The sequence below is a fragment of the Cherax quadricarinatus genome, chromosome 2 (genome assembly GCF_038502225.1).
Source record: "Cherax quadricarinatus isolate ZL_2023a chromosome 2, ASM3850222v1, whole genome shotgun sequence".
Classification (NCBI taxonomy): domain Eukaryota; kingdom Metazoa; phylum Arthropoda; class Malacostraca; order Decapoda; family Parastacidae; genus Cherax; species Cherax quadricarinatus.
The window spans coordinates 41,526,575-41,536,723 of NC_091293.1; positions in this window are offsets into that span (position 1 = coordinate 41,526,575).

Genomic DNA, 10,149 nt, shown 5'->3' on the forward strand with positions numbered 1-10,149 from the left:
ATACCCGTTTTTATGCAACAGTTCAAGCGATCTCAGATATACAATGCCACTCCACCCCCCTTCCCAATACTTTTGTAAATCCTAGTAATCTGTTAGCCTTGTTGTGCACAATTAGGCACTTGCTGTCTTGGCTTTAGATTTCTGCTTACCATGACTCCCAAGTCTTTTTCACATTCTGTATGATGAAGTTCTACTTCACCTAGTTTATTGCTTCGAGGGTTTTCATTCCCAAGGGAAGTGTTCTTGGGTATGCCCAAATGAGATCAATCTGTGGACTAAAATCACACTGGTATTAAAAGAGGATAACATCAAAGCAGCCTTCATAGAAAACCTGGAAGCATTCTATAACAGATGGAAAAATAAAAAGTCTGGGCTGGATGGTATCACCCTTGGTGCTGGCCATGTAGTCAGAAACTGTAAGGCTGGAGGTGCTGCCCCGGTAGTCAGTAAATGTAGGGCTGATAATGATGTCCTGGTAGACAGTAATGGTGAAGCTGGAGGTGCTGTCCTAGGAGACAGTAATGGTGAGGATGGAGGTGCTGGCCAGGTAGTCAGTAATTATACGCAGGAGGGAATGCATATAAATGACCCCGAGGGAGACAGGAGCTGTGGTGAGGAAACAGATGTACTCAAAGACAAGATAATACCAATATTACAAACTAGTAATACCACAGGAGATAGCGAACAAGGGGACTCCACTAGCATCAGTGAGGATACATTACCAAAAACAACTGGTGAGAGCCCCATTGTTAGTGCTAGTGAGGATACGAAAGACACAGGCAAACATGCACCAACAGGGAATACAGTCACAGAAACCCAAGGCAAACGGAAACCAAGCCTGTGCACATACTATGCACTTGGTATCTGTAGGCATGGGAAATCTGGAAAAACAGATGGGACATGCAACTTTGACCACCCTAGAAAATGCCATACCCATATGACAACAGGAAAATGCAAACTCCCTTCCTGTTAGCTTTTTCACCCTGAAATGTGTCCTTCTTCAGTACAGGAAAGACAGTGCTATAACTTAAATTGCTAGGCACACCATCTAAAGGGGACAAAAAGATGCAAAACATCCAGACCATGGGAAAACCTGGGTAGCCACAGCCACTCAAGAGGGAGAGGTTTTTTAGTGCCAGGAAGAAAAAAATCTGGCAGGAAATGGCAGAAATCATACACCAAATCCAGTCATTCCTGGAGTGGAACCACAGTCGATGGCCTCCACTCCAAACCAACAGATACGGATACTAATGCCGGAAAAAAAAGTCCCCCCCCAGTACCACCAATACCACCAGTCCGATGACATTCTTCTTTGCAAATATACAGGGTCTAAAGCCAGCAACGAACAACAAAATACCTTTCATCCGTGGACTGCTTGCAGAGGCAAATGCAATGTTCGCGGCTTTCACAGAGACCCACATGAAGGATCACTTGGACAACAAAATATGGATCCCAGGTTGCAACCTATACAGATGCGACAGAGTGAACAGGCAAAAGGGGGGGTTGGCCTGTATATCGCAGAGTCACTTGTTTGCATAGAACTGCTTAATGCCTCAAATGATGTAGTGGAAGTTTTAGCAGTAAAGATCAAGAACAAAAACCTAGTCATTGTGGTAGTCTACAAGCCTCCGGATGCAACGTCCCAGCAGTTCCAGGAACAGCTGTTAAAAATTGACCACTGTCTGGAAAATCTGCCAGCTCCTACCCCCAACATCTTGCTCCTGGGAGTTTTCAACTTAAGTCACCTAAAATGGAGGAATATAGCGAATAATGTTGTTGCAGTGATAACTCCAGGAGGCAGCTCTTATGAGAATTCACACACACACGAGCTTTTAAATCTCTACACAAAATTCAACTTAAACCAGCAAATAATAGAGCCTACTTGACTGGAGAATACACTAGACCTCATCTTCACTAACAATGATGATCTGATACGAAATGTCACCATATCAAAAACAATATAGTCAGATCACAACACAATCGAGGTTCAGACATGTATGAGCGGAGCTCCAGACCGACATAATGAGATTAGTCATGAGGGAGCCTTCACCAAATTCAACTTCAATAATAAGAACATAAAGTGGGACCAAGTAAACCAAGTCCTAACCGATATAAGCTGGGAAGATAGACTAAGCATCACAGACCCCAACTTATGCCTAGAACAGATTAACTCGGTGGCACTCGATGTATGCTCAAGGCTTATTCCTTTAAGAAAAAGGAGTAAATGTAAAATAGAAAGAGACAGGTGCTCCCTTTACAGGCGACGAAAAAGAATAACAGCGGCTAAAAGAGGCCAATATATCTGAAATGCATAGGGAGTCACTGGTCAGAGAAATAGCAAACATCGAACTTAAGCTAAAGGAATCTTATAGGAGTCAGGAATCGTGAGAAGAACTAAAAGCCATAAATGAAATCGAAAGAAACCCAAAGTATTTCTTTTCCTATGCCAAATCAAAGTCGAGAACAACGTCCAGTATTGGGCCCCTACTTAAACAAGATGGGTCCTACACAGATGACAGCAAGGAAATGAGTGAGCTACTCAAGTCCCAATATGACTCAGTTTTTAGCAAGCCGCTAACCAGACTGAGAGTCGAAGATCAAAATGAATTTTTTATGAGAGAGCCACAGAATTTCGTTAACACAAGCCTATCTGATGTTATCCTGATGCCAAATGACTTCGAACAGGCGATAAATGACATGCCCATGCACTCTACCCCAGGGCCAGACTCATGGAACTCCGTGTTCATCAAGAATTGCAAGAAGCCCCTATCACAAGCTTTTACCATCCTACCATACCCCCGGCCAGGATTGAACCCGCGGTCATAGAGTCTCAAAACTCCAGCCCATCGCGTTAGCCACTAGACCAGCTAGCCACAATAAGATTCATCCAACTAGGTATATTTCTACACCATAGGAAGGTTAGCACAGGCACCTCTGTGACCACAAATGCAAGTTTTTACAGACGAATCTCCAGCTAGAGTGGCCGTGACGAACTCTAGCTCAAGTCCCTTCACTGCCGTCAACATGACTCAAGAAATCGTAATGACACGATTGCAAGCAATCGTGTCATTACAGAGGTGCCTGTGCTAACCTTCCTATGGTGTAGAAATATACCTAGTTGGATGAATCTTATTGTGGCTAGCTGGTCTAGTGGCTAACACGACGGGCTGGAGTTTTGAGACTCTATGACCGCTGGTTCAATCCCGGCCGGGGGTATGGTTTGTTTGCAATCGTGTCATTACGATTTCTTGAGTCATGTTTTACCATCCTATGGAGAGGGAGCATGGACACGGGGGTCGTCCCACAGCTACTAAAAACAACAGACATAGCCCCACTCCACAAAGGGGGCAGTAAAGCAATAGCAAAGAACTACAGACCGATAGCATTAGTCATTAGTCATTAGAACATTAGTCAGTCAGGCGTCATTACCACAGGCCTTAGTGATCATTTCATCATTTACTGCACCAGGAAAATCACTAGGGATAGGATAGGCCTACACAGGACAATAAAAATGAGGTCAACTAGAAACTACAGTAAAGAAACACTGGTAAATAGGCTACACAATTGTGACTGGACAGAGATAACAAGTTGCACGGACGTAAACGATGCCTGGGAAAAATTCAAAACAATGTTCACTACCATCCTTGATAATATTGCACCAGTTAAAGAGGTTAGGATTAAACGAAGAACTGAACCCTGGATGAATACTGAGATATTAGATAATATGGAATTCAGAGACCAGCTGCTAAAAAGATTTAAAGCAAACAGACAGGATATTGCAGCACTAAATGAATTCCAAAGGGTGAGGAACAGAGTACAGAGACTTATAAAAGGAGCAAAGGCAAAGCTCTATTGCTCAAAAATTGAAGAGTATAAGCATAACCCCAGAAAGCTCTGGCAACAACTAAAACAGTTGGGGTATAGCCATAAGCCAGTAGATAGGTCTAACATAGTACTCACTATCGATAATGAGGTATGCCACGAAACATCTAAGGTGGCAAATTGCTTTAATTCCTACTACACATCTGTCGCATCAACACTAATAAGTAAACTACCAGCTGCATCAAATACCTTTAACACAGACTGATAAGTTTCAAACATACTATACAAATAAAGGGGTAACCCCAAACAGATGTCAACTAGTAAGTGTATCTCATGACTTTATTCAAAAAGAACTAAGTAGGTTAAACCCAACTAAGAGCACAGGCCCTGATAACATCCCGTCTAAGTTCCTAAAAGATGGTGCTTCTGAACTGTCAATCCCTATTGCTCACATAATAAATCTATCAATCACCACTAATACCATACCGGAGGGGTTCAAGGAGGCCAGAGTTACTCCTATCTTCAAGAAAAATAGTAGGTCTGATGTCAGCAACTATAGGCCTGTTAGTATACTCAGTATAATATCCAAAATTCTAGAGAGGGCAGTGTACTCTCAAGTAGTTAAGTACCTTAATGACAACAACATTCTCCATAGCTATCAATCGGGCTTTAGAAGATCTTACTCAACCGACACCTCCCTAATTAATCTGATGGATTACCTGAGAACTGAAATGTCAAAGGGGAACCTCATAGGTATTGTAACCTTAGACCTGCAAAAGGCCTTCGATACTGTCAACCACAATATATTATGTACGAAACTTCAAGCTATCGGTATAGGTTCTGTAGACTGGTTTAAGTCCTACCTTAGCAACAGGAGACAAATTGTCAAAATCAACAAAACGGAATCAGAACCCCTGCCGATAACATGTGGAGTTCCCCAAGGTAGTATTCTGGGTCCCTTATTATTCTTATGTTATGTCAATGACATGCCTATCAGTGTCAAGTGCGAACTCTTACTGTATGCAGATGACAGTGCCCTGTTAGTGTCAGGTAAAGGCCCACAAGATATAGCTAATGTTTTAACACTGGAACTGGAGTCCTGCAGCAAATGGTTAGTAGACAACAAACTATCATTACACCTCGGGAAAACTGAAGCCATTCTCTTTGGCACGAAACATAAACTGAGAAGGGTAAATAATTTTAATGTCCAGTGTAATGGGGAGCCCATCACTTTGGTTTCATCAGTAAAATATCTGGGAATCCCCTTTGACCCATGCATGTCAGGAGAATTGATAGGGAACAGTGTAGTAAAGAAAGCGAATGCCAAACTGAAGTTCCTGTATAGACAAGCACAGTGTCTACCTACTGAGGCTCGCAGGACCATATGTCTAGCCCTTATACAATGCCATATGGATTACGCATGCTCTTCATGGTACTCTGCCTTGACAAAAAAACTGAAAGATAGACTACAAATCACCCAGAACAAAATCGTAAGATTCATCCTGGGGTTGGGACCAAGAGAAGATGTAGGCCAGGATGAATTACAGCAGTTGGATATGCTGAATGTTGAAGACAGAGTAAAACAACTGAAGCTAAATCATGTTTATAAAATTGCTCACAAACAGTGTCCAGAATATCTTGCTGTCAATTTTGTCAAGGTTGGGAACCAAAGCAATCATAGTACTAGGGGGAGAGAGCACAACTTTGTAGTACCCACAGTCACTGGCCAGGCTTCAAACACCTTTTGTTGTATAGCAATAAAGGAATGGAACAGACTACCCGCACATGTCAAAGCCAGTCTTAGCATGAACCAGTTCAAGAAGAGTGCCAAAAGATGTCTGATGAATGTAGCTACATAAAGGGAGGGGAATGATTTTCTATTTTTTAGCTAACATACGTGTAAATTTTACCTTATTCCTAGTAATGACCCTCGTATTGTAGATAGTCTTAACGACCCTCGTGTAGTAGATAGTCTTTTTAGTATGATAATAAGATGTTATCTTCATTATAGAATAATAAGAAAATATTATAACCTTTATATTATAATAATAAGGTAAAAGGACCCCCAATGGAAATAAGTCACTCAGTCTGACTTTTTTGGGTTATCCTAGGTTCTCTACACATATGCTGTTATGTATGATAATTCTATGTAACTGTATTTGTGTATACCTGAATAAACTTACTTACTTACTTACTTACTTATAGCACTAACATCCCATATCATAAAAATCTTTGAAAGGGTCCTAAGAAGCAAGATCACCACCCATCTAGAAACCCATCAATTACACAACCCAGAGCAACATGGGTTTAGAGCAGGTCGCTCCTGTCTGTCTCAACTATTGGATCACTACGACAAGGTCCTAGAAACACTAGAAGACAAAAAGAATGCAGATGTAATATATACAGACTTTGCAAAAGCATTCGGCAAGTGTGACCATGGCGTAATAGCGCACAAAATGCGTGCTACAGGAATAACAGGAAAAGTTTGTAAATGGATCTATAATTTCCTCACAAACAGAACACAAAGAGTAGTAGCCAACAGAGTAAAGTCCGAGGCGGCTATGGTGAAAAGCTCTGTTTTACAATCACAGTACTCGCTCCCATCTTGTTTCTCATCCTCATATCTGACATAGACAAGGATGTCAGCCACAGCACCGTGTCTTCCTTTGCAGATGACACCCGAATCTGCATGACAGTGTCTTCCATTGCAGACACTGCAAGGCTTCAAGCGGACATCAACCAAATCTTTCAATAGGCTGCAGAAAACAATATGAAGTTCAATGATGAGAAATTTCAATTACTCCGACATGGTAGACACGAGTAAATCAAAACTTCATCAGAGTACAAAACAAATTCCGGCCACAAAATAGAGCGAAAAACAAACGTCAAAGACCTGGGAGTGATCATGTCGGAGGATCTCACCTTCAAGGACCATAACATTATATCAATTGCAGCTGCTAGAAAAATGACAGGATGAATAAGGAGAACCTTCAAAACTAGGGATGCCAAGCCCATGATGACACTCTTCAGGTCGCTTGTTTTATCTAGGCTGGAATATTGCTGCACACTAACAGCACCTTTCAAGGCAGGTGAAATGGCTGACTTAGAAAATGTACAGAGAGCCTTCACAGCGCACATAACGGAGATAAAACACCTCAATTACTGGGAGCGCTTGAAGTTCCTGAACCTGTATTCCCTGGAATGCAGGCAGGAGAGATACATGCTTATATACACCTGGAAAATCCTAGAGGGACTAGTACCGAACTTGCACACGAAAATCACTCACAACGAAAGCAAAAGACTTGGCAGACGATGCAACATCCCCCCAATGAAAAGCAGGGGTGTCACTAGCACGTTAAGAGACAATAAAGTAAGTGTCAGGGGCCCGAGACTGTTCAACTGCCTCCCAGCATACATAAGGGAGATTACCAATAGGCCCCTGGCAGTCTTCAAGCTGGCACTGGACAAGCACCTAAAGTCGGTACCTGACCAGCCGGGCTGTGGCTTGTACGTTGGATTGCATGCAGCCATCAGTAACAGCCTGGTTGATCAGGCTCTGATCCACCAGGAGGCCTGGTGACAGACCGGGCAGCGGGGGCGTTGACTCCCTGAACTCTCTCCAGGTAAACTCCAGAATGAACTTCATCTGCCATTTTTCAGACCAAGACATTAATTTGTCCAAATCCTCCTGGAGTTCATTGGAATCCTCCTCAGAATGAATCATACGACCTATCTTTGTATCATCAGCAAATTTACTCATAAGAACACAAGAATGGTGGAACACTGTAGAAGGCCTTCTGGCCCATACAAGGCAGGTCCTTATCAAAACCACCGCTACCCAAGAATTAACTCCTGTACTCAATGACATCAATCAAACCCAGCCCCTCCCACTCATGTTTGTCCAGTCTCTTCTTAAAGCTACCCAAGGTCCTAGCCTCTTTCACCCTACTAAGAAGATTGTTCCATGCATCCGCAACTCTGTTAGAAAACCAGTACTTACCTATGTCCTTTCTAAATTTAAATTTATCCAACTTAAATCCATTATTTCTGGTTCTTACCGACCCCTCAAGGAAGGTTCCTTGACGTTGGTGAGGGGCTCTTGATTTAGGGAATTGGATCTCTGCTCCAGTTCCCCGAATTAAGCCTGAATGCCTTCCACATCCCCCCCAGGTGCTGTATAATCCTCCGGGTTTAGTGCTTCCCCCTTGATAATAATAATAATAATCTGGTTCTTACCTGGTTCGACACCCTCAGTACTTTATTAATATCCCCTTTGTTTATGCCCGTCATCCACTTATACACTTCAATGATATCTCCCCTCATTCTACGTCTCTCCAGAGAGTGGAGATTTAAGGCTTTAAGTCTATCTTCATACGGGAGATTCCTTACACAGTAAATCATTTTAGTCATTTTTCTCTGTATGTTCTCCAATGAGTCTATATCCATCCTGTAGTAAGGAGACCATAACTGAGCAGCATAATCTAAATGAGGCTTCACTAGTGATGTACAGAGCTGTAAAATAACTTTTGGACTTCTGTTACTTATACTTCTTGAGATAAATCCAAATAATCTGTTAGCCTTGTTGTGCACACTAAGGCACTGCTGTCTTGGCTTTAGGTTTCTGCTTACCATGACTCCCAAGTCTTTTTCACATTCTGTATGATCAAGCTCTACTTCACCTAGTTCATAGCTTCGAGGGTTATTTTCATTACCAAGGACTAGTACCTTACACTTATCCACATGGAACTTCATCTGCCATTTTTCAGACCAAGACATTAATTTGTCCAAATCCTCCTGGAGTTCATTGCTGTGAAAATTTGTCTGGACTGCCTCCAAGTGAGTCGCCTACCCTGGCAAGCTCTGTTGACACCGAGCTCTGAGGTCAGTACCTCAGCCTCACAGATTTTCATAAATGACTGATGTTGCAAGAAATCTCGCCTGCATGCACGTTTAAAGGACTAACTTACTTGGTGATGTAGAAGCTATTCTGGTCTTCAACCTCCCTAAGCTTAGCCCCATAGGACTTCCCCTCAGAAACCACGTGCAACCAGGAGCCGTAGTTCCTGCAATATTCAATCGTTATTAGTGACCTGCCTGCACCTCAGAAATTCCTATTTCCAAGGGGGGGTGAATCCCCTAGAATAACTATGCAGAAAGTGACACTAGCTTCTAGGCTGACAAGAGACAAAGTACGTACTGGTCATGAACTGCTGACTGCACAAAGGCCTACAGCTCAACTCACTCGCAACTTTCCCCAGACACTGGCCAGAATCCTAAGAAAAAGTGGAGGTCTTGTCTTACTGTATAGGCCTGATGGAGGAGGACATCTACGGTGCACATAACGGAGATAAAACACCTAAATTACTGGAAGCGCTTGAGGTTCCTGAACTTGTATTCCCTGGAATGCAGGCAGGAGAGATACATGATTAGATACACCTGGAAAATCCTAGAGGGACTAGTACCGAACTTGCACACGAAAATCACTCACTACGAAAGCAAAAGACTCTTGGCAGACGATGCAACATCCCCCCAATGAAAAGCAGGGGTGTCACTAGCACGTTAAGAGACCATACAATAAGTGTCAGGGGCCCGAGACTGTTCAACTGCCTCCCAGCATACATAAGGAGGATTACCAACAGACCCCTGGCAGTCTTCAAGCTGGCACTGGACAAGCACCTAAAGTCGGTTCCTGACCAGCCGGGCTGTGGCTTGTACGTTGGTTTGCGTGCAGCCAGCAGTAACAGCCTGGTTGATCAGGCTCTGATCCACCAGGAGGCCTGGTCACAGACCGGGCCGCGGGGGCGTTGACCCCCGGAACTCTCTCCAGGTAAACTCCAGGTAAACTATGTAGTATTAGTTAATATACGAACTTGGGCGTCTAGTCTTGAAGTTTTAAGATTTAGGTAACTGGGAGATCTTTTGGTAAAGTTAAAATATTGAGTATTGAGTATTTAGTCTAGGGCAAGTAAATGGCTTTTGAGAAGAGTTTTGAATTGATTTTCAGACCAGGTTACTTTAGTATTTTCTGGTAATGAATTCCAAAGTTTGGGGCCCTTTTTGTGCATAGAGTTTTTACACAGTGTGATATGGACTCGGGGTACATCAAAAAGAGATCTGTGTCTTGTGTTATGGTCGTGTGTCCTGTTAAGGCTGAGGGACTGATTACCTTATTCCCCTCCTGTTCTTCAAGTTTATCCTTTGTATGGACTGATGAAGCCACTGTGTGGCGAAACGTTTCCTCAATAAAGATACCCAAGAGTTGCACATGTGTCTAATTCAACAACATGTCGGTTCTCTGAACCATTCATCTACAACTCTTGACTTCTG